Source organism: Strix uralensis, chromosome 23 (assembly GCF_047716275.1).
Source record: "Strix uralensis isolate ZFMK-TIS-50842 chromosome 23, bStrUra1, whole genome shotgun sequence".
Classification (NCBI taxonomy): domain Eukaryota; kingdom Metazoa; phylum Chordata; class Aves; order Strigiformes; family Strigidae; genus Strix; species Strix uralensis.
Window position 1 is genome coordinate 5,911,875 of NC_133994.1, and position 24,106 is coordinate 5,935,980.

General features: G+C 44.2%; 1 protein-coding gene across 14 annotated transcripts in view; it reads left to right on the forward strand.

Annotated features, from left to right (window-relative positions):
• The window catches only part of DISP3 (dispatched RND transporter family member 3), a 149,377-nt gene that overhangs the window by 18,111 nt on the left and 107,160 nt on the right, over nt 1-24,106 (forward strand). Inside the window, exon 1 of one of the 14 annotated variants that reach the window (XM_074892532.1) lies at nt 20,536-20,584. The exons of the other annotated variants lie outside the window; for them this stretch is intronic. The gene's annotated coding sequence lies outside the window, so the exon portion shown is untranslated. Of the gene's footprint in view, nt 1-20,535; nt 20,585-24,106 lie in introns of those variants that run through there. 14 annotated transcript variants of the gene reach the window in all.

The following is a 24,106-nucleotide window of genomic DNA, read 5'->3' on the forward strand; positions in this document are numbered from 1 at the left end:
GCTGAGAGCGCCCATATTTGATCTCTGTCTCATGCGTAGGTGTATTTCTTTCTCTGTATGTTGCCTAACTGGAAGGAATCGATAACACTGTAAAAACAGTATTTCTAGGGTGTGACTGTGTTACATCTGGCAAGAGATGTAAAATTTAGTTCATCCAGCTCTTAAAACATCCAGGCGAATCTCTCTTAAATGCCAGTATAAATGCAGTTGTAATACATGGGTTGACTGGTTCTGATTCTCTCCAGTGGAGGATAATGGCTGACTGCAGCCTCTCAGCTTTCCTACGCATCTCCACTTAGCCAGCGGCGAAATTTAGGAGCAGTGCAGCCTGTTCCGGGCCACCAAATGGATTGGTGGTGTTGCAGATATAAGAACCAGGAAGTGAAACTATTTGTAGTCCTTCATTTTTGTTTGTTGTTCATTTCATGGAGGTGGGAAGATGGGCTTAGAGGTAGGGAGAGCAATGAAGGATCATTCTTTGCCTAAATGCACTGAGAAATCTCTAAGCCCAAAGGAGTTTGCCACTACACCGTTCCTATTCCTTGGAATTCCTCACAAAGGAAGCAGCTGTCCAGAGTTGCTTTGGACATGTGTCCAAGGTGATTTGGACTTAAGGAAGTCATGTTGTTTCCCCTTCTGAATGTAATTGAATTCAACCCTGACAAAGCCAAATGAGGTGGCCACTGAGGCTGCCAGCTGTAATTAAGAACAGAATGCTCTCTGAGTAAAAAGAAGGTGAAATCCCAAGCATTTTTAATTCTCATGGTTTTTGACAAGTTTGTGGAAAGCTGGTTATTTAATCCCCAGGCTATGTTCTGCTTGGATTCCTCCTGCTTTCATGAACTCCTGCTATGCCTGGCTGTTGTGGTTTAACTCCAGCCAGCAGCAGAGCCCCACACAGCTGCTCGCTCACTCCCTGCCGATGGGATGGGAGAGAGAATTGGAAGGGTAGAAGTGAGAAAATTCGTGGGTTGAGATAAAGACAGTTTAATAGGTAAAGCAAAAGCCACGCATACAGCAAAATAAGGAATTCATTCACTACTTCCCATCGGCAGGCAGATGTTCAGCCATCTCCAGGAAAGCTGGGCTCCATCGCACGTAATGGTTACTTGAGAAGATAAATGCCATCACTCCCAGTGCGCTCCCCTTTCTTCTTCTTCCCCCAGCTTTATATGCTGAGCGTGATATCATATGGTATGGAATATCCCCATGATCAGCTGTGTTCAGCTGTCCCAGCTGTGTCCCCTCCCAACTTCTTGTGCACCCCCAGCCTACTCATCGGTGGGGTGGTGTGAGAAGCAGAAAAGGCCTTGTCTTTGTGTAAGCACTGCTCAGCAATAATGAAAACATCTCTGTATTATCAACACTGTTTTCAGCACAAATCTGAAACACAGCCCCATACCAGCTACTATGAAGAAAATTAACTCTATCCCAGCCAAAACCACCAGACTGTGTCACACGAACACCGGACAGGAAGATCAATGAGCAGATTGTGCTGTGCATACATACTCTGACACACAGGTGTGCTGTCTCACGGTGCACAAATACACATTTGGATGACCCCAAACTTGATCACTTGGGTGCAGAGAAGACAGGAGTTATGAGGCTGTGGGGTCAATCAGTAATGATGCATGGTCTGCTTGGCTGATGCTCTGAATATTGCTTCTACCAGTAAAAACTATACTGATACATTGTGGGAGAGGATTCTCAGCACTGAGAGCCTCAAACAGAAAAACTCAGTGCAGGTGAATGCCCACTGCAGTGATCTGTCCTGGGAAGAGGGACAAAATGTTACTGTGGGAGAAAAAAGGCTTGCTTCATACTGAGTTTTATGTTTAAGAGGTAAATTATAGAAGCAGCTAGTGGTTAAGACAGTAGCCTGCAGCTTGCAGGCTCATGTTAAATTCTTTGCCCACTAACAGGTTTTGTGTTTGGTAGTGGATCAGATGCTTCCCTTTTCTGGACTCAGTTTCTCATCTGTAAAATAGGGATAATTGTTCTCATCTTGCCAGAGCATTGTCATGACACATCTGTTAAGACTCTGAGGTACATCGATACAGATACAATGAAAGCTTCGACAGTAATTAAGATGGAAGTTTAGATATTTTTCTAGGTGATCTCCCCAGGCCTGATGCTGGGGAAGGTTTTGCTGACAAGAGGCTTCCTTTCTTTTGTTCTGCTCTTGTCTACAGGGGAATTTTACCTCCTGTTGTGGGCTTAATCACTGGAAATTCTGCAGTGCATGATAAGACTGTGAAGAAAAAAAGATTAAAAAGCAAAAGGATTAAAATCTAAAGGGCTCATCCACTGAGTGCTCTGGAGAATCTGCTCAAACTGAAGCCTCTTGGAGAAGTTGTATATATCTTTATATTAGTTCTGACAAGGAGAATGTCTCTGTCTCTCTATTATTAAGGCTGAGCAGCTGTGTTCCTGGACCTTGGACAGCACTTAGGCATCAGTTTCTTCAAACCATAGCCTAGAGGGGACCTTGAAGATACGGCATAGAGAGTTGGAAGCTTAAACTGAAAAATCTAGGTCCTGGGTAATAGAGTGTATTTGATGGGGTTGACTTTGTTTTCTTTCCTGGGGAAACCATGACAAGAGTTTCTCTGATTTGTTTTTTGGTTTCTTTTGAAAATATCTTAAACATTGTGGACCGATCATGAGCATGTCTTATGGCTGAGTGCAGGCGGCTACATCCTTCTTATGCCAACTCACCTCTGAGAAGTGTGTAGAACTTAGACCAAACACTATGTCTCAGCTCTGAGACTCTGCAGAAGAGGGGAACCTGTGGTCTGCCAAGGATGGAGTGTGTGGCTTATCCACAGTCATTGAGAGATTTCTTTGAAATTAATAGTATGAATTTAGGAATTGAGAATGGGTGGTGGCAGGGGGAAAGGAGAACACAGAAATTGGTCTGGGAAGAGAACTGTCTCCTGGGGAATAGTCAACAAAATAAAAATCTCAGCATTCTTTTTGTTGCACAATACTTATACTTGGATGGTTCCTCAAAGGCCTTTGAAGACTTTTATTTGGCAGAGCTGAATGCTGGCAGTGTATCAGTATGTCCTTAGCAGCAATAATAGTCTTGAATTTACTTTCAGGGAAAGCTACCTTTGTTTAATTCTTTAAGGGCTGGAGCACTTGTAGAGATTCATTATCTGGTTTCAGAGGTTCTTCTCATCTAACTCCACTCCTGTCTTAACAAGGGATTAATGTGTCATCTGCCTGGCTTCGAAGTTATGATGGGAGAGTGGAAAATGATGGAATTGGCGGAGTAGCAAAACTTGATGTTCATCTTAGGGAAGCAGATATTAAAATACTTTGACAAAAAAGAATCTCTGTACGCTTCAAAAGCCTGAAATGGCTGAGGGGCTGATGAGATGTAACAATAGGAATAAGGGGAAGGTTTATTAGCAATATCCCAGGAACTCAGAGTAGCTGAATAACTCATAAATCTTTCATGAATTTTACAAAAATGAGGGATGAAATCCTAAACACTGTAGATAGATATACAGAGATGTAGATATATTTCTTTTGCCTGAGAGTATCTTGGTAAATTATTATCTTTTGAAATTAAGGAACTATCTGGTTTGGGTTTATATTATTTTTCTGCAGTCTGAGAATCTATTGAACACTTTGTCTCAGAGTATTGTGATCTCCCTCGATAGAGGGAATGGGGAGGGAGAACATTTTAAATATTAAACAACAGATTTGACTGTGAAATTATTACTCCAAAGCAGGAATGGGATAAAGCAGGTAAAAGAGATTGCACTCCAATTTATTGTGGAACCTCTGTGATTTCAGCTTGCAGTAAATAATGTGATTTGTGCCCCTCATTTCCTGGTGATTGCCCAGTAAAATGCCTCCAGGAAACCAAATTTGCCAGTCTCCCAAAGAGGGAGAGACCTGGGAAGAACAGCTGGAGGATGCGTAATGTGCATTTCTTTTTGTATCTGCATACTTATATTACAGTTGTCATTGTAAAGGGGTCTGAGCCAGATCTCACTGAAGTCTGTGCTCAGAACTGAGTCCTTCTGATGGACTGGGGCCTGGCCAACAGCCTTAGGCAGCCACACTGTGCCCAGGAATGCTGAGACAAGGCACAGCCTATTTTATGTTGCATAACCTATACTGTGTGGTGCTGACAGGGGATTAGACAAGAGATAACGCCCACCCTTCCCCCAAAAGTCCACCCAGAAGGTTCAGAAAGAGAGGAGAGGAAAGCAAGCAGTACAGGATAACTCAATGGAAATTGCAGACTGAAGGGTTTAGTGAGCAGGGCCACTGAGGGAAGAAGGCAATTTGGAAATTTGCAGGCTTTCAGGAAAGTTCTGTCTTATTCCAAGTAGCTGTATTTCATCCCCTGCTGGGAATCTAATCCTTGATCTTCAGAGCTTTGCCTGTGATTCCAAAAGTGTGTCAGCCTCAGTGCCAGCTTGTTAGTAGTGTGTGGGTCAAGAGGTCAAAAATCAGACTTAAATATGATGTGGCAGCAAACGCTTTCGGAGCAGGCAATGAGAGAGAAACATGCCAGGGACTTTCTTGCCCTTGTGTCCAGAGATGCCGTGCCTGGAATTGGAAAGATCCGAGGACCCATATGAAAGATCCTCATTTCCTTCTCTAGCCTCCATACCATTTTTGTGTTTGTTCCCTCCATAAAGAGTATCTCAAGACCCATCCATCTTCACTGTCTCTAAAATACAGTCAAGTTTAGCAGTTGGTGTGGGTATTTGAAAGCCCAAGTAGTAAGATCTTATGACCATTTCTTCCGTAGGCAATGTTCTCCTCTCTGCTTGGAGCCTCAGGTTCTCCAGTTGCTGTAGAGTGCCATGAGCAGACTGCACTGCGAGAGCTCTGGAGACTAAGAAAGCACTTAGTACCCTTCTACTGTGAAAAACTTTTGGCACATCTGGTTAGAAGAATGAAGATAGTTCGCAGTATACTTGATAGAACTTCTGGGAAGAGAGAACTGAAGAAACTTGTCTTTTGAGTGAGAAAACTGGCTTTCTCTGCTTCTATGCAGGCACACAGCTAGATGCTGCATTGACCCTGCAGAGAAATGGGATGCCCCCCACAACAGTCTGAGAGCTTCCACCAAACCTAGTCTCACTGGAATTGTCCTCTCACCCATGATGCTCTGCTTTGCACATTTGGTTACATGCAGTTACGAAGGCAGCCAGATATGCAGGGGAAAAAAATGCTTTATTCCTCTCTGATATCTTTTTATTGGCCTCTTGCTCCATTTTAACAAGTGCTGATGGAAAGCTTTGTGCTGGCAGCTTAGGAAGCCCAAGTGCTCTGCTGCTACATAAGATGGTTAGGAGTAACACTGTTTGCCTCAGGCTGCACACTCAGTGTGGTTCGACCAAATACGCAAGCACCGTTCTGCAACACCAGGAGTCCAGCCCCTTGTGTGTGACTACTGAAAAGGCACTGCTAGAAAAGGATTAGCTACTGATAGCTGCAGTAGGAAACTGGGGTGGGAGATCTGTGCCATTGCAGAGAATTACCAGGACCTGTCTGATAAATATAAAGGCAATCCTCTTTGAAGTTACTGGACTGTGTTTCACCCCGTTTTGCTCTAGCTTTCTGCCTAACGCCCCAGCTGACTGCACTGCCTGTTCCAGACAGCAGCTCTTAGATGTTGATACGCTGTAGTTACTGATGTCTTCAGAGATATTCCAACAAGCAGAAAGGCTTTTTATCCCAGTGCTGTTCAATCCCAGATCCCTTGTGTCCAGCACAAAATACCTTGCATGAAGTGTCAAGATTGGCTGGAGATAAGGCTTCACTTACATCACTAGATGGAGCTCACAACGTAAGAAAGACTTGACTTAGAAGAGCCAAATACTGTGTTGTTGACTAAACTGGCTGCTTTAGAAGAAGCTGGTGTGGGAGGAGTGGCGGACTAACATGTAGGGGGAAGATGTCATGTGAAGAGAATGGAGTGTGTGTTAAAGGAAGGGGAGTACTAGAGAATGGGGGATGAGGAAGCATGAAGTTGAGACCTGTTGCTTTGGGGTGAAGATTCAAGCTGCAATTCATTGAGAGACATTGTTCTTTGAGGATCTGCTGTATCCCATATTTGTGGATAGTTTGGGCACCTGTCCTAAGAGCTTGTTGTGGAAGTATGACTGGTAAGGACCATTACTACAGGACGATGGCATCTTATCAAGCACAGGTGTATGTGAGCACACTGTCTCTACAGGCACATGCACATCACAGAATAAAAGGACAAATAGTCATCTGTTTGCATCAGTTTGTTTCAGCGTTTCTCACACCCCAGGCAAGTTTTCTCACTGACATCACTGGGAGGAACATTCTTTCTGTATGAGGGGGGTGTCCAGATTGATTCCTTTGTGTTCACTTTCTATAACATTCATACCATCCAACCATACTAGGCAGGAGCGAAGGAAATCTTAAATTTAATTTCTGTCAGCATCAACAACAGAATCAATCGAGGAACTCATCGTTTGTTGAGTCATGGAGCAAAAATAATTCCAAATGACAATTGTAACTAAGCAACCTAGCCTGACTAGTGAGTGGTATAGAAAATTAAATTAATGAAACATTTTGGTTACTGATTTCAAGTAACAAATCTGTTAGGTAAAAAAAAAAAATCTCCCTCTCTCCAGAGATATCTTGCAGAAGAAGGAAGAAAAACTTGTTGAGAAAGTTGTTTGTTGTGGTTTACCTGTCTAGTAAAATCTGTGGGGCAGGGACCATCAGGGGTCTTTTCTTCTGTGCTTATATTGCACCTAGCACATGGGCTACCCTCTGCCACTATATATGTATATAACTAAATTCAAACAAAGTAGACTACAGCCAGATTAAAGGTACTTCATAAGTAGGTTGTAAAGGCTCAACATGTGTCTAGTGTCTGAGTTTTACATATTAGGAGTTGGTATAAACCACTTGCATCATTATAATTGTTTATCAAAATCTGCCAATCATTTATTAATGGATAGATCTTTAATGTTTGGTAACCACATTATTAATGCAGTTCCAATATACACGGTGATGAAACGTTCATGAGAGCAGCACCAGGGCAGTTGTGTCAAAGCTCAGCATACTGATGGGACTCCTCATGCAACCCAGCCCATCCCTGAGGATAGATGACTGGAGTTGTCTTCACACTTAAATGATATTGGCTTTCCTAGGTATAAATCAAGATGGAAACCTCCTGGGTCAAAATAATTTCTGCCATGCTTGAATTGGCTCAAGCGGAATCCTACTAAGGATGAATTCGTTCTGTTCTCTTCTGCTATCTCACAGCATCCCTGGAGTTTTACAGCCAGCATGGGAGAGATGGTATCTCTTGCTGCCCTCACATCTCTTTGAAGTTTGAGCCCTTCTTAAGCCTTGGGCATTAACATACTCCTCCGCAGCCAGCCAGTGAGAGCAACAGCATGTAGTGGCTGTAGTATCATTCTTTAGTTTCTTAATAACACAGTATAATGACTAGCTCTGTTACCGTATCACTGACACAGAACATTACTAATTATGATGATTAATGGGTTTAATTTACTTAGAAAGAATAATGTGCAATAATTCCATTGTCAAAGCTGAAAATCTGGAGTTTCAGCTTCAGATCCTGTCAGCACTGTTGTTACAAACCCTTTTGTGTTGGAGAAAAGTCATTGAGAGATATTATTTCCCACATGTTTTAGAATACAAGCTGCCTTGGGAATTTTCCTATCCACTGATAAGGCTCCTTTGCCATCAAAAAGGCTATTAGGAGAAATTCTGCCTTACTTTTTTCTTCCTGTGCTTAAAATTTTCTTTAATGATACTTTTATAAACAATAAGAAATATTTGTTACCTGTTGTGTAGAGGTAAAGGAGCCTGCTATTTTTTTGTAGTGGTAGATGAGAGATAGCTCTTAGCGGTAAAGAATATGGATGGCATTATTTCATTTGAGGCTGCTGGCTGGACAGGCCCTGTAGGTGCTGTGTTTTCTAGCTCCTGGGCTAACTCACAGTTCTGCCTGTCTCCTAAGCTCGAAGGAGCAGTATTGGAAGGGATTGCTTACATCAGGGTACTTTCATGCTATTCCTGTCGATGTGCAGTTTGAAAAAATCATTACTTTTTTTTGTAGTGTCAAAGCCTTCAAAGATGATTGGGGCCTCAGTTGAGCTGATGCAAAGGTGGTATAGTCCCTGCACAGCCCATATCTCTCCAGGGCAGCCTGGCTGCTTTTCTGATTTCTTCCCACTACCCAGGTTTGTCTAGCTGTGACTTCCACCACCAGACAGTTAAGTTTCTTAGATCAGCAAGATCACTTCTGCACTCTGTAAACAAGGCAGAAGAGTTCAGATACAAAGCACTGTAGTCTGTGATTCACGAATCTTTATGGCTTTAATTGTTGATTTAATTATCTCTTCCTGTGAGCAATAAACGTTCCCCAGAGGTAAAAAATTTTTTTTAAAAAAATCCACATTTCCTCTCCAGCTGTCCTTCTGAGATCTAGCAACTCTGTGCTCACAGCAGCTATAAATAAACTGTGCTTAAGCCCTAGTGACTATTATGATTCTAGTGAGTCACCCAATTGACACAGCTTTAATCTGTGTATCTCTGCCTCTTCCCATTACTTATCCGGTATCACATTTTGTTGTGATCTATGCTCATGTCAGTAATTTGCATCAGGGTCTGTGTCTGGCAAAGAAATAGCTCACATGCCCATAGCACTGTCTGTTAAGCCTTAATGCTGCAGAACAAATTAATTGCTCTGTGATTGAGGGGAAACTGAGGCAGGGAAAGGTCACCCCAGGCCTCCCAACTGATTATTGACAGACAGGAATAGCAGGAGGTAGCTATACCTCCTTAGCCATTGAATGCTGCTTTCTGACTTAAATCTTGTCTAATCTGTGCTGTACTTGGCATAGGTGTTCGACCTTTCTTCCAAAATCTCCTCTTAAGCTGCTGGCCGGAGCAGTTGCCCTTTAATATTGATGCACATGAAGGTCACAGTTGCTTACTCATGATCCTTAATAGGAAGATGATATTTTTCCGGTACACTAGAGGAAGGAAATCTGAGTTACTTACAATATTTAGCAAGGAGTTGTCAGAAATCTGTGATTTTTCCAGCCAAACCCAAGTCCCATTGAAGCCTGTACTTAGATTTTTCTGGCTTCAATGAGAGTTGTATGAAGCTGTTACGCTGCCAGCCACTGATGTGGTGAGGTGCTTAATGCATTTAAATAGGATATGTTGCTCCTTGCTTCCTGCCCTTGTCAGTGGACCAATATCAGAGGCTTACTGAGGCAGAGGCTGCGTATCAGTAATGAGCAAAAAGGTGTCTGATGTACTCTGCAAAGCACCTGGAGAGACAGTGCTTTTGGAGAAAAGCCCTTGTAGAAGGAAAGGATATTGCTCTGGTTACGATTATACTAAGCATCATGACCCGGGCAGCCTGATTGTCCTGGCCGAGCCATTCAGACCCAGCGTGTTGTGGTGCTAGGGCTCCCCAGGAAGAGTGCTCCTTCTCTGCAATCTTTGCTGCATGCTTCTATACCAGCCTGCATTGCATACTGCTGGGCTTACATACCCAAGGAACTGTCAGCTTGCCAGAAAGCTTGTTGAATTCTTCAGCTTCCTCTTTGGCTGCTGGCTCTAACCATAAAAAAGGGAATCTGAAACCACCCACAGGCCATTGCAACAGGGAACTCCAGCAGTCTGTCTCTCACCTTATGTACTTGCCCTCTATTTTCTGTCCTTGCTTTTGAGTGGGCTCTGCTACTAGTGTGTGCAGTAGAGGAGATGGTGCAAGATCCTCACTGAACCTTGTGCTTAGCCCACAGTTTTAGACTGTTTATTCCATCACTGCCCCTTTTCTCCCTCATAACTCCAAGTCACGTAAATCTGAGATAGTCAGCAAAGCCTGCCACTGACTACTGTTGTCTGCTTTCTCTCCAAGAGTTTATCTGTCCTACTGCTCAGATGTGGCCTCTACTCCACCCTTGAGCTAGCAGAGCATTGGATTAGACATTAGGAGAGCAGATTTCTGTGCCCTTCAGGAAGTGACTGGTGAGACAGAGGGCAACTCCTGTGTCTTCACTTCTCATTTGCAAAATAGGACAAGCCTTCTTTCCTCCTCATTTCTTCTCTGTTTTTAGATAAAGTCTCTGAGGTGTTGATACAGAACAAACACAGTGTAGAGGGGCCCTAATTTCATCTGAGATCTTTAACAATGCTGTAATATCCAAGCAGATATTTTGTGGCAGAAAAGAGGATGATATTGAACTGTATGTGATTCCTTACTGGCTCAGTTCTTATTCAAGTATCCATTAAATCTGTCTTCCTTCAAATGAAGCAGAATCTTCAGTATCCATTTCTCTTGCTCCACTGAAACAGTTAATAGATAATGTTCTTGTTTGTAGTCCTGCCAGAAGTTTTTTAATTACCTGTATGGTTTTATTACATAATGGCAATGTTTGCTCCATTAGGCTATTGGCATCTTTGCAGGAAGCAAACAAACCTACTGGCATCTATCAAGTTGAGTAATTACAGAGAGTTTGTTTACTTTTTTCAGTTTTTCTGATCAATACTGGCACTAGCTGTGCAACTTGGGCTCCCAGCCTGGCTGCTCATGCAGTCCATGCTTATCCTGTTGCCTTAGCACTCACCTAGTTGGGAGATGGTGAGGGCTCGATAGTCCTGAAAGAACAGGAAAGGGACAGACATGCTGTAGTACCATCCCCAAGAGCCTAGGCACAGGCGATGCCCAGATTGTGCTTTGATTTCTCCTGTAGTATTTTACAGCTAGTGGAATCTAGACTTTTGTACCATAGGTGTTTTTTTTTTTAACAGGGAGTTGGGAAGTGCCTTTGGCTGGCTGTATTTAGGCAGGCTGGGTATCTGTTCCATGTGCATCCTCTGTTGTAGAAGGCTGGGTCCACTGACCCAGCTCCTGCCTTTCAGGCCTATGTTTAGAAGAAAACACTAAAGAATAAGGGCCCAAGTGTATTTCACTTCATATCCTCACCCTTATGTGCTCAACTATACTTGTCCAATAAGGTGTGAAATGCTACCTACCAGAAGGGAATCTTTTTGTGTTGTGGCTAGCAGTAGGATAAGGCATAAAGTGGGAACAGCCTAACCCAAGGCACAGATACAATGTCACTCAATCTTTCAGTCATTGCACTCATTCCCTCATTGCTGGGGAATTGTGCCAGCCAGCCATCTTTAGCAGTGAAATGCTTCGGTGACAGACCAAACGCACCCTTAGTAGTGGAAGAAAGAGACATTATCGTGGTAGAAGTGGCATCTTGTGCGTAAACCCTCCTCTCGTGGCTAGTTTATACAAATGCTCTGGAGTGGGTCATTGCTAGCTTGTGGGGACTAGGAAAGGTAGAAGACCCTATTCAGCAGCAAAGGGCAGAAGCTGAGGGACAGCAGGAGGTTCCGACTCCTTTTCTGGTGAGGGCAGAAGGGGAAAGAAAGGACCAGACGTTGAACTAAGTGGGTTCCATCCTGAACAGAAACAACTTCTGTGTGCAGAGACAAAACCTGTTCTGTCTGTGTTAGAATTTAACTGGCAGGACTTGGTAATGTGTAAGGATTGTGTGGCCTGACCCACATCAAGTGGAATGTGTTGGGCACTGGGGGGAGGGTGCAATGTCATCACTATTTGAGCAGTGAGATGTGGTATAGCCTAGTGCAATGATTTCCTGAAGAGAAAGGAAGGTGCATTGAGCTCTGAGAGGACATGGGGAGACTGAGCAAGGATGGCGAAGGAGCAGGATAATTCATATAAATCGCAGTACTTTAACCCTCCTTCCAAGGCATGATGATTCCAAATGCCCTGATACAGGGACACATCTGAGGAGATAACTACAAATGGGGCAGCCACAGGAGAGTAGAGGAAAAGCCACATATTCCCTCACTCAGTGCCTGTCACCTTTGCTCCCCACAATGAGAGCCTATGAGGAGTGGAACAGGGCCTTATGCGCTGGCGTGCTGTTGATCTGAAAACTGCTGTGTCTTGGAAAGTCAGAGCAAAGGTTCATAATTGAATCTAGCAGGCACAGGAACCCAGCTTGGGGGCTGATTGGTATTCAGCTCTGGTGCAAAGTGCTTAAGAAAAAACTTATTAATTTCCCCTTCCACAAAGAGCAGGAGTGCGACAGTAATCACAGTATCAAGTCATAGTAATAAAAAAAACTCCATTGAAAATAGCTGTTAAGACTCTGGAGAGTTCAGCAGGGGAAGATTGTATTAAGATAAAGTAGATTATAACACCGGTGGACATTAAAGGTTGTCATTGTATGGTAAATCACATCAGGAAGTCACAAAAGCTGCTCTTTACACAGTCAGGGATAGAATACTCTGATATAGCACCTGATTTATTCTCTGCCCCTGTTATGCCATTCCTGACAAACATGTAGGTAGAAAGAGGAGAGGAGGAAGGGAGAGACTTGTCAGCTAGACTGGATTTCTGAGCTGTGGTTTTGGGGAAGATGGGTGGGACTGGGGTGGGGCCAGACACATTCATCCCTTCCCCTTCTGCAGGGTGCGGGGGCTCTGCATACTTACTGCAATGCAGAGATTGAAGCTTTCCCCCAAACCCTTCTCTCCTGTGGAGTAGCAGCAGTGATCTGAGTAGGATACACGTGGTTCTAGTGCTGTATGTCCCACAGGGAGCATCCTGTGCTTGATGATGGAGACTGCCAGCTGGGCTCCCCTACTATTCAGACTGTCTCATTGCCACCACAGAGGCAGCAGCCCACCAGCAGTCCCCAGCCCCCAATAAGTGTATATCCAGCCTGAAACATACCCCCAGCCCAATCCCTAGCATCCCAAAAGTGTCCTAAGCATACCTACCTACCTTTCAGCTGTTCAAACCCTTTTGAAACCCGTCCTCTCCCTTCTCTGCCCAAACCAAATTGCCAAAATCTCTTTTCTCCTTGCTTAACAGTTACAATCCAGGAACAATGCAAGAACACATTTAAACCTGCCAGACATTTCCTGATGGGACTTTACACATTACATAGCTTGAGCAAAGCCCTTTCACTGTTGGAAGTGTGTATGTTGGTAAATGGGCAAGACAAGGGCTACCAGCTCTCTCCTCCCTGGCCAGTGCTGTGTGTGCATCTTTCCAGGAGTCTGACCCGATTCTGTCTCAGATATCGATTAAATTAGTGCCTAAAATCACCCCCCTTCCCATTTTGCAGCTGACTGCTTTCAAACTCCTGCCTGTCATAGTTCTGTGTCCTTGACAGATAGGCAGTTGAAAGTCACTTTGTATTCTGCCACCAATCTAAAGGTAATGTTTTACCAGATAGCCATACCAGCAAGGGGTATGAAAAAAAACCTGAACGGGCAGGGCTCTGTGGAGGTCCCATGATTTTCTTCTGTACAGATACTACGGACACCTGTGAAGGAGTCTTTTGCTAGTGCAACTTGTGTTGCTTTTGTAGCAGCACTGAATTCCTTCCAATGGTCAGAGGAAGCATTGTACCCTCCAGGAGCCTTGGCAAAGGTTGGAGCACTGTCATCTTCTTTGCACACCGAAGGTGACCTGCTCTGTCACTATCAGAAGTGTCCTGTAGACTCAAGGTGTTTCCCTGTTAAACTCTATGACTGACAGCAAGGTCTGTTAGAGTCTCCAGACTGGTCCTCGGGTGAGGCCCGGCACGACAGACTTGCCTTTTTTGGGTGTAGTTATATTCAAAACTCTCCCCAAAACACCATTTTTTCCCAACTTTTTCAGATCAAGCAAACACTGTTTCCACAGTTCTCCCTGCAAACGTTGGTGTGGAAAGCTGTATGGAAGCTTTCTCTCCACCTTTTCCTAGGGAAATGTTATAGTGCCGTTTGAGCCATCGAGAAGAGCATGGACATAGACATTGCACAAATGTCTCTTACACAAACGTGTTTCTACAAATAAAATGTATGCTTTTTTTCCTGTTGTTGACACTGGGATCTCTCTAGTTCTGGGTAAAGAGTTAGTATGCTGGTTTCATTAGTGCTTCTGAGTTTTATGATCCTGAGAATTGAAGAAGGCATATTAAGTATAATAGGCTTTTGCTGGGATGAATGTTAGCTTGCATATATTAACTTAGTAAGTTGTTTCACCACCTAATATGCACATTTAGGAACAATTTTAGGGTGTGAAAACATTTAAAGGAATGCTGATTTCAAGCTGAGGGAAGTACGTTTGTGTAGAGAATAAGAAAGCCACGACTGGCCAGGCAAGAACCAAACTGAGCTAATTCTGATTCTTCTGGTTCAGCTGCATTGCTATGTTTGTTAATGTATTTCAGATCTTTTGCCTGTCATGCTGCTTTATGAGCTCTCATGAGGTGGAGTGAGAAGAGAAATAAGTCACCACATTCCTAAAGTATATCAAGGGGAAAACATGTGAATAATAAAATGAAAGCTGTGGCAACAGCCAAAGAGCTGGAATGAGAATGAAATAGCAGGCTGCATATTGCAAACAAGCACTATGATAAAACTGCATGATTTCAGCTAACTTGCTAATGCATGGTTTTCCAAAGAGCAGCCTGGATTCACGCAGGTGCTGAGCTCTGTTGAAAATATGAATCCTGCTGTGGGCACAGAGTCTGTTTGCATATTCTGCCAAAATCATATTGCCCTTCCTGTTAGAAGCAGAAGAATGTTAGGGAAACCTGACACTTAGTTTGCCCCTGATACTTCTTTTCCCAAAAATTCAAGCAGGTGCATTTTGCTGGTACAGAGGTTTTTTGACGTAATTTGAAGCTGCATGCACAAGCACTCAGAGGAGCCAACACGAACATTACACACTTCTGTGCTCTTCAATTGAAACTGTTCTATCTGACTTACCTGGCCAACAGCAAAGGAAATACTGTTCAAGCCAGTGAATTTTTATCAAAATTTTATGTCCAGCGCAGATAAACTCAGTGAACAGCTCTGAATAATGACTGCACTTCTGGAAATTCTGTTTTCCATCATGGTAGAATCACAACTTGTGTATATTTATCCTTATACAACTCTGTGAAATGTGACAGTGCCAAGAATTTGCATCTGGTTTATACAAAGGAACCTAAAGAGGTGACTTGATCAAAGTACAAGGAAAAAGATTTCTGATATAGAAGGCTCATTAATCTAGCAGACAGTGGCCACAGTGAGATCCAGTGCCTGGAAGCTGACTAGCTCTAAGTGTGTCTAGTCTGACTCACTTAGGCTGGAAATAAAATTTAAACAGTGCAATAATCAGGTATTGGAACAGCTTGCCTAGGATTGTGGTGGATTGTCTGTTAGTAGAAGACTTTGAATCAGGCTGGGTGTCTTTCCAAAAAGTGTATGATATCTTAGGTGATGAGGCTTGTCACAGAAATGAGGTGGTCTGTTTTCTAGCTTGCACCAGGTAAGAGACTGTGTTATGCAGGTTAATGATCCAAATGTTTCCTTTTGGCTATAACAGCTTTTCTCTTGCTTCCACATCACATCTGCCTTCTTATAGCATTATAAAGGGTGTACAGAGAGGCTGTGGATGAAGTCCCACAGCTCATTAAAATCAGTGGTGGGTCAGTCACCAACTTCAAAGGGATCAGGATTTCACTCCTTGTCATTTTATTGGTGACTTTGGTTCCTCCAGCCTTTGTCTATGGCATGATGGTCCCACCAGGAGAGCTGTGCCTTGTAGGTCCTCATACTTGTTCTCTTCTGCTGGCTGGTGCAGAGACTGATCCTTCTCCATGTGAAAACCACTTCTAAACTCACAGCTAGTGAGACTCTTTCAATGCAACTGCTGGGTGTGCCTAACTGGACTCTGGCTGTCCGTTATGGCTGTTTCTCACTGAATGTTAGTATCTGAAGCAGCAGAGAAGCCTGGAGTCAAGATCCAGGGGCAAGGAGAGAGAAGTTGTAATCTAGAATAGACCAGCCAGAGCTGGTTGTTCTAGAGTTTCCCTGACAAAACTGAGCTCTGTCTGCTTTCTTGTCGCTGGGAAGCCAAAGAAACTGCCTTGTCTAAGTCATCTCTACCTGCTTCATGTAAACTGTTTTCCAAGCGCTTTTCTGACCATTTTGTCTTGCTCCCTCAGGGGGATTCCTACATGATTTTCCCAGGGAATTTCCCCCTGGATCTTGTGCCAGACATGCATTCCTCACATGCTAGGAAGTATAGCAGCCTGAAACTGCACATACAAATAGACTCATGAGGCTGTATGTTTGAGGCCTTAGTTCCATCATCTCCTGTTGTCAGAAGCCTAATGAGCTGTGTTATTAAATGGCTCTACATTGTTACCTTGTGCTGGCGATGAACATGGCCAGCGGGCAAAGAGGAGCTAAGCTTCCCAATTGTATTGATTTCTCTGGATTGCATTGCTGACAGGGAGTTGATTTGGCACCTTGGTGACTGCCGAGAGCCGCATCCCACCTAGGGAAGGCAAATGTGACCCACAGAAGTTCCTACAAATTAGGCAAAGGTGGGAGCTCAGCACAGCATCTGTCTCAGGAGAGAATGTACCTTGTGTATTCTGAATCCAGCCTAAGAATTCCCTAAGGTGGGGGAGTTTCTCTGAAGATGCTTCCCTTGCTCTTGTTTCGCCAGGATTTGAGGCTGGGTTATCACTATGATTTCTACTGTGACAGTACATGGAATCCCAAAGGGCAGGTTCCTGCTCTGTTAGATGCTGAGAGACATCGTTGCTTCCCAAGAGAGCTTGTGGTTGAGGCAGGTCAGACACAGTGGACAAGTGGAGAAACAGAAGCATACGCTGACTTGCTTGTCGATTTTATCTCACTTTGGTTGGCCGGCGAGTGGTTATTCCAGTTCAGTTGTTCCACATTATATTGTTAAACCCCAGTTCATTACTTGCTCATGTGTGAATGCCAGGGCTTGCTGTGAGAGAGTGACTGGGAACCTGAGGCTGGCGATGTGGTCATAGTAACACTCAAGCATGTACCTGTTTATTGCAGTCCTCATGAGAAATAGCCATTGCCCCATGAAAGGGACATACCAGGTCCTGTTCTGAGGGCAGAACGTATGAGTCAGCACTTGGAAATAGAAAAACAAACTAGGAGAAAGTTTGCCTCATTACTGAGTAGAAAGTTGTTGATAACTCCTCTGCTGGCTCAGAGGGAAGGAGGTAGTGTCCAAGTATTTCTCTCTCCTAAGGGCAGTTTTGATTTAGGAGAAAGGATCAGGAAATAACAGTGGTATGAGACACAGGTAATGCAATTATGGTGATATAAAACTAAAAACAGGCACATCCTGAGTGACAGAACGAGGCTGAACTGTGTCTGGAGTGTGGCAAAGTGGTGCCTAACTTGCCATCTGCCTCCCTTGCCTCGTAGTGGGGTGTGCTGTAGGGAGCTCGAGCACCGGCAAGGGGTGACAGGGCTGTGAAAGAAATAAATGTACCTGTACAGAGTGCTGCCCCCGGGAATGGCTTGCTATTAATAACGGTAATAACATATGCCAGGATGTGGAAGAAGCATCTTTTGTAAAGTGCTGATCACTGCCACTATCCGGGGTAGAAACAAATTGAAAAAAATGGTTTCATTATTTTATAATGCACAGTAATGCCACTTTTGTATTTTTTATTATTTCCTTGTGTTTAAATTTTGTCTGTAGGAGAGCTGTTTATTTTCAGTAGTCCATGCTGCAGATTGGCAGGTAAATTGGGGTGGTATATGAGGGAGGGTGCTCAGCAGCCCTAGACAGCCGTAACTGGAGTAACCAGAACAGAAAGGTCCCAGAAGCTGGCTGCTCTGGAATCTTATCCACTGAGACATGTCACGGTCAGCTTGTCCTCCCTCTGCCCCAGATCCACTGCAAATGGAACTATTTGGAATGCAGCCCAAATCCCACTGGAGCAATTGGGATGCAGATGGCGAGGAAAGCTGAAGGTGATTCCCTCGTCCCCTTCTGCCATACTAAATAGCGAAGGTGCAAAGAGAAAAACCTTCCCTATACAAAGGGAGAAGGGGCAGGGGAAGAGAGATTCATGGAATTCAGACAGTTCTTGGAGCAAAGTCTGTGCTGAAAGTGAGCTGCTATCAAGATCAAGGGATGTCCATTCATGGGATTAAAGCGAGTGTGGATGTTGTACAGAGAATGTAAGCCTGTGCAGCACTTGGGCAAGGAGAAAGAGATCACCCTGAGTAGACATCAAAGGTTGTTCTGAAGGAGTTAACGTGGGCAATATCTAAGTACTATAGCTTCAACAGCTTTTCTTTTATTAAGGAAAACATTTTTGTCTTTCTCATAAACTATACTCAGCAAAACCTCCTTATACTGAGTCAGTCATTTTTGCACAGGGAAAGATGGCCGTGAGTGTAGGCTCATTATGGAGAGTTGCAATGTGCTTGCTTGCATTGACTGAACAAGAGTGTTTCCTGCTATTCCCTGATGCAGTGAGTTTCTCTAAAGGTGACTGATCTCCAGTCCCTGAGGATGTTCCCTTCGGGCAGACACTGCAGGATTCAGGCTGGCTTCCAGGGCCCCAGCCTCAGTGCACACTGGGCCAGAACTTGGGAAGGCTGGTCAGAGCTGCGAGGATGCTCGAACAACTCTGCTAGTGCCATAGCTTACAAGAAATGTCAGTGCCTGGGCTTAGAGGGGTCACAGTATGATGGGGTTCAATGCCAAAGTCATTTGTACTCGAGTTTCTGTGAATGGGAGGCTTCTGATCAGCCTGGGTATATAGAACAGCCCCCAGATAGAGAGCAGGCAGGGAGGGTACCTGCCACATCAGCACAGCTAGCCGGTGAACAGCCTAATAGTACTAAGGATGTCACAGTGCCCTTTGCTGTGGCACTTTGGCTCTACTACACGTGCATAATGCCCCGAATAGCATATTACGAGTATGAGATGTCAAAGAAAATGCCTAGCAACTTCTTAAGGTTTCAGCTCTCTGCTCTTTCCCCAGGCAGCAACTGAAATGGTTCTGCTTTTTCCTACTGTGTTGGGCACCCACGCAGAACTGAAAGGGTCCCCTTACCTGTGTTATCCATGTGGTCATATGGAAGTACCGGCAAGAGACAAACAAGAGGGAGTTTTTTCCTTTTTGCTGGGGCTGAGACAAGTCTCTGTGTGTACTCTTCTCTTTTCTCTTTTTTTTAAAATGAGATGCACAATGAAAGGAGGAAAAGCAAATTTAATTATAAAGCCGTGTCTTCCTCCTCTCTCTGTCTTTCCGGAGTGGGAAGTGCAATCAACTCCCCTTTGATGCAAGAATGAATTCAGCAGCATACATTGGTAAATTATTATTTATTTAAAATGAAAGGAAATTACTTTCAGTTCAGTGCCAGTTTCTAGTCCAGTGAGAACAGCAAGGGAAGAAGATAAAGCAGCAACACTTTAGGAGGCAACACCACACACAGGTGTATGTGTATATGCATAGCTGGTAGAGAAGTTGGGGCAACTGCATTGAAGGGTTGCATGCTTCCCCTGAGGTGTATTCCCTTTTGCTAACACACAGCTGTTACAAAAGCACAGAAAGCAGAGTCTTGTTTAACCCTCTAGAGCCCCCTTTACATGCTGAGTTGTACCATTATGACCCTTTAAAATAATCCACTATACTGAATTATAAGACTGCAGTTTGCAGATGAGGAAAGAGAAGCAAAGACAAGTGAAGAAATATGCTCAAGACCAGACTGGATTAGTGAAAGAGCCAGGAACAGAATTCAGTAGCCACTGCCCACCATAGTAATAGACTGCACATGTCTCATATCTTTAAAACAAGGTGAGAACATTGGATGTGTTCTCTGGAACAGGGGCAGTCTTCTTGGTATATCTTTGCACCTCATGTAGCACAGAGGAGTCTTGGCTCACTGGCTAATGCTCCTGCTGCTACCACAGTGTCAATAGCAGTACTTCACCAAACCAGAACCGTTCTTGCTTGTCAGAACCCCATATTTCAAAGCAAGCATGGGTCTGAGGGAAGGGTAAGTGTCAATGCTGCATTTCTCTTGACTCATCATTTCATTTTTCTGGTTATGAGCCAGACATCCCCTTGGCCTTGCAGTGCACTGTTAAGAGGGAGGACAAGGCCATCCAGCCTCCAGTACCTCAGTCTCATTCTATTTCTTTGAGCTGTGAGCAGCCTGGGACTTTGTGTAAGGCCTTAATGAGGCCCAAGCAAAGGTTGACTTAAAAAATAAAAAAATCCTTTATGATCTGTGCTGCAGATGGAGCAACAAATGGATAATAAAAGGGCTGGAGACTGGAGGCAAATCCTCCCCTTAGATTAAGAGAAATTAAGTCCTTTGGGGGATGTGTAATGTATGAGGCTTCATTATTCTTCTTGGGAGAAGCAGCGTATGATCCCTTGGTCGGAGAGATAAAAGGATCATAAACTCAAATGGCTCCACATAGTCCGTGTGACTCAGACGGCACCAGAGAATCTGCTGGAGATAAGCTAGATACAACTCGGCCTGCCTTGTGCTGTAAAAGCAGTTCCCATGACACTGGAAATCATATTGTCCCCATACTTTCATGTCTTCTCAGGGCAGGTGGATGCATACTGTCTGCATGGATGTCTTAGCTGGGGAGAGGGTCTTCTGGAGGCAAGTAAAGGACCCCAGAAGAGGCACATATCAGAAATAAACCTGGCTCAGGAAGTCTCTAACCTCTCCTTCACAGTCCCAGGTACTCAACTCTTCTCCTGTGCAGTCTTTCTGGCTGCTCCAGCTCATGCTCACCTCTGCTTTCTTCCCATGAAGGAGGCTCTCCCTGACCCCCACTGCCATCTCTCTTGCGCCTACTGAGTCTTATCCATCTTGTGATGCCCAAATACATTTGTTGCCCCTACTCCCAGCTTCTGAATCCATTTATTCATTTGATTTTATTTTTCTTCCAAATTTTAAGCTGATTTATACTGTTCTGAGAGGTCCCAACACATCCTCCATATTTCCTGGCTTTGGGAGCACATGGTTAACCTGTAATCAGCATGACTCAAAACAACATTGGTGTCTGTCCCTGGAACATAAAGAAATAATGTGCTTTGTTCTGCTGCTCCTTATTCAAAGGTAAATTGCTTTTCTTCCCTCTAAGAACAGGTGCTGACTTCTTTACCTGTCTCCCTGGTGTCGAACATGGATTTAGGAGAAATCACGTTCTCTGTTTGGTTTTTTTTAAGGAGTTTGGGGATAGTGGGGATAGAGAGAAGTTGTATTACTGGGGAACTTGACAGATCTCTTATTATTGAGTTGTAGATCAAAAGACAGACAATGTACGCTCTTGTACTCGTCATGGCACTGCACAGGGGAGTGTGTGTCCCTGTGCATCTTTTGAGTTTACCTTCTGTATTCCTGCCATACTTGTAGATTCCAGACACAGTTATATCTCTGTGTGTGCCCCTTTCCTTTATGTGTGCTAAGCTGTTCTACATGTATTTTTCTGGACTTGTGTGTATATATGGGCCTTGTGTAAGTATCTTGTGTGTTCCTGTGACTTGGTACATGCCTGTGTCCTTGTCAGTTTGGGGTACATGTATCTGTGTGCCTGCACTTTTTGGAGGAGCAGGTTGGCTCCTGCTGATGAGTCAGCATTAGGTTAGAGTACAAACTCTAGTGCTGTATAGAGAAATGATGCAGCTTGCTTTGTATTTCTTCAAGTACAGGGCATCACCTTTCTCCTGTGTAGTGGAACTGGGGTTGATTCCTTCTGCCAGTGGCAGCTCCCTAACAATAAAATGCCTTTGCCATCAAAACCATCCAGTCATCATACCTAGAAGTGATTAATACCTACTACAAAGCTCTGTAGCTAGCAAATGGGAAAGCAATTTCTGATTGCTGCTGGTATGGCTGACACCAGAAAGCCCTGCTCAGCTGTGTGAGGCATTGTAATCTGTGGCTTTAAAGCAGGACCACCTGAATCACTACAAACACAAAAAATATTTTTCCTGTCTGTCATCTTGTTTTACTTCTGTGGTGCTGAAGTTCTAAGAAATCCTAAGTGCATTTTCCACTCTTGGCTCACTCTCTCTGTCTCCATCTTTTTCATTTGTTTCTCTTTCTCCCTCTGCAAAGATGTCACCATGATGAAGCTCTTGATGGATTCCTGGGTGACTCTCACCCGGTGGTGATGGATTGCTGCTCTCTTTGCTGCACGCTCCAGCTGTCTCTGCAGTTCAGTCTGCTGGATTGACAGAGCCCATAAATCACTCTTAGAAGGCAAGGTGCTCTGAGAGCTCTGGCCCCCTTTGTGATGTGCTGATGTGACATCGCCTCACATACACCACTTGCACATGGACAGTGGCAGATCAGGGTGGATGTGGATCTCAGATCTGACTGCCAGGCTCTCATATGCCCCTCTTTGGGTTTGAGGAGGCTGGGTTAGAAGGGCTGAAAACATGCTGTTTCTCCTACTGCTGTTTCCTTTCTGTGTTTACAGTGCTTTGCAGAACTGAAAAAGGAAGGAGCTATGATCTGAAGAAACTGTAGAGAATTGGGACAGTGGATGATAAGGAGGCTGGGGTGATGCACCATACAGGCAGCTGCAGAGCCTCCTCACAGAAAATGTGGATAGAAGGTAGGGGAAAGGAAGAGTTCAGATGGGGCTGCTATCTTTTGGTTAGTCCTGCCTTGCCTTTTTTAGTGTGGGATAGAAGGAGCTGAAGGGCACAGTGAAGAAAGAGCCTTGGGAGAAAAAACAGGGAATCCCAGCAAGGCAGACAGGTGAAGCTGCACGTTTGACTATCTCAGGATGCAAGAGATGCTTGATCATTGCATGTGTCCAGGAATTTGCCAAAGTTGTCCTTGGGAGCCTCTGCAGCAATAGTACTTCATCCTCTTGATGCACATGCCCCCTTGTGCACCATGGGTATAGCACAGACATTCCTGTAAAGTGTCTGAACATCTTCCTTGCAGATCCTGCAATTATTTAATGGAAATTCCCCAGTTTCTTTACCCCTGGGTCTCATCAGGGTAATGACAGCCTCACAAATCTTCTTTAGCCACCATACCATCTGTAGCTTTGTGAACCTCTAGAGTGGTCCCCAACAGTTGGGGGTCACCATTTTCCACAGGGTGGCAGCAACATGCTTCCATTTTCCATGCTGAGTGATCCCACTTGGGTGCTTCTCTGTCAAGGTTCTGGCTAGGATTAAACCTGAAAACAGAAATGTTTCTAGGAGGGAGAGAAGGAATTTGCATGTATGCCGTGCAGACAGCATATATCCCCAGATGAAGCCTCCTGACAATGTTAAGAGACAGCAGGCAGAGCTATATGCAGGATGTTCCTGCTTGTTTCCAATGCAGCATGAACCTGCCTTCCAGATTAACCCTACTGTTTTGTTCCCTCTCCTCAGAAAGCCCTCAGGGTGTGTGAGAGAGAGATTTTGTTTCTCAGAGGTTGAAACTGTGAAATGACAGATGAAATTTTTATTGTGATGATTTTTATTTTTGTGTCTGGGTTTGAAATGATGGTGAAAATTCTCAACAAAAATACCTCATGAATATTCAATTACAGTGCCAGCAACACTTTGCAGTCATGGATTATTTATATATGAAATAACCAAAGCTTCATAAATAATAAAATAGCAGCAATCTCTGTTGTGTTTTATGTTCCCCATAGCCAGCACGGGGGTGGGAAGCATGTGTCTTTGTAGCACATTTACATGCTGTATCAGCCTCTTGCAGGCTGGGAGTGGTGGGGAGGACAGAGGTAGCAGAACAAAGTGTGCAGGTGAAGGCACTGGAGGTGTGGATGTGCACGGCACCATACGTGCACAAGAAAGTGTTTCATTTGCTCCAGTGCTTGTGGTGCATCTGGCTGCAGAGGACTTCTGGTGTAGCATGAGGCATATCTGTTTTCGAGGGCAGAGGTGGGAGTACATGGAGCAGGATTGCAGCAAGAGGAGAAAACTTTCAGCCAGGATGTGTTGCTTGTGGGCAAGAAGATCAAGCACTTGACTGCCTTTGGCTTGATGTAGCTTGACAGCAGCTGTCTGTATGGCCATAAATATATGGAATATCTCCATAATGGACTGCAGTAATAGCAGGGCATTGAGTTGTTTAAGGAAAGGAAGCCCTCACTTCTCAGACTTGGCCCTAATTGATCCATGCTTGGTGGTTTCAGGTCATCCTAAAAGTCCCGTGTTGTCAGAGCTAATGATCTCCTCTTGGGAAAGGCTCAGGTTTGCCTACATGGCCGTAGGTAAAAGACAGG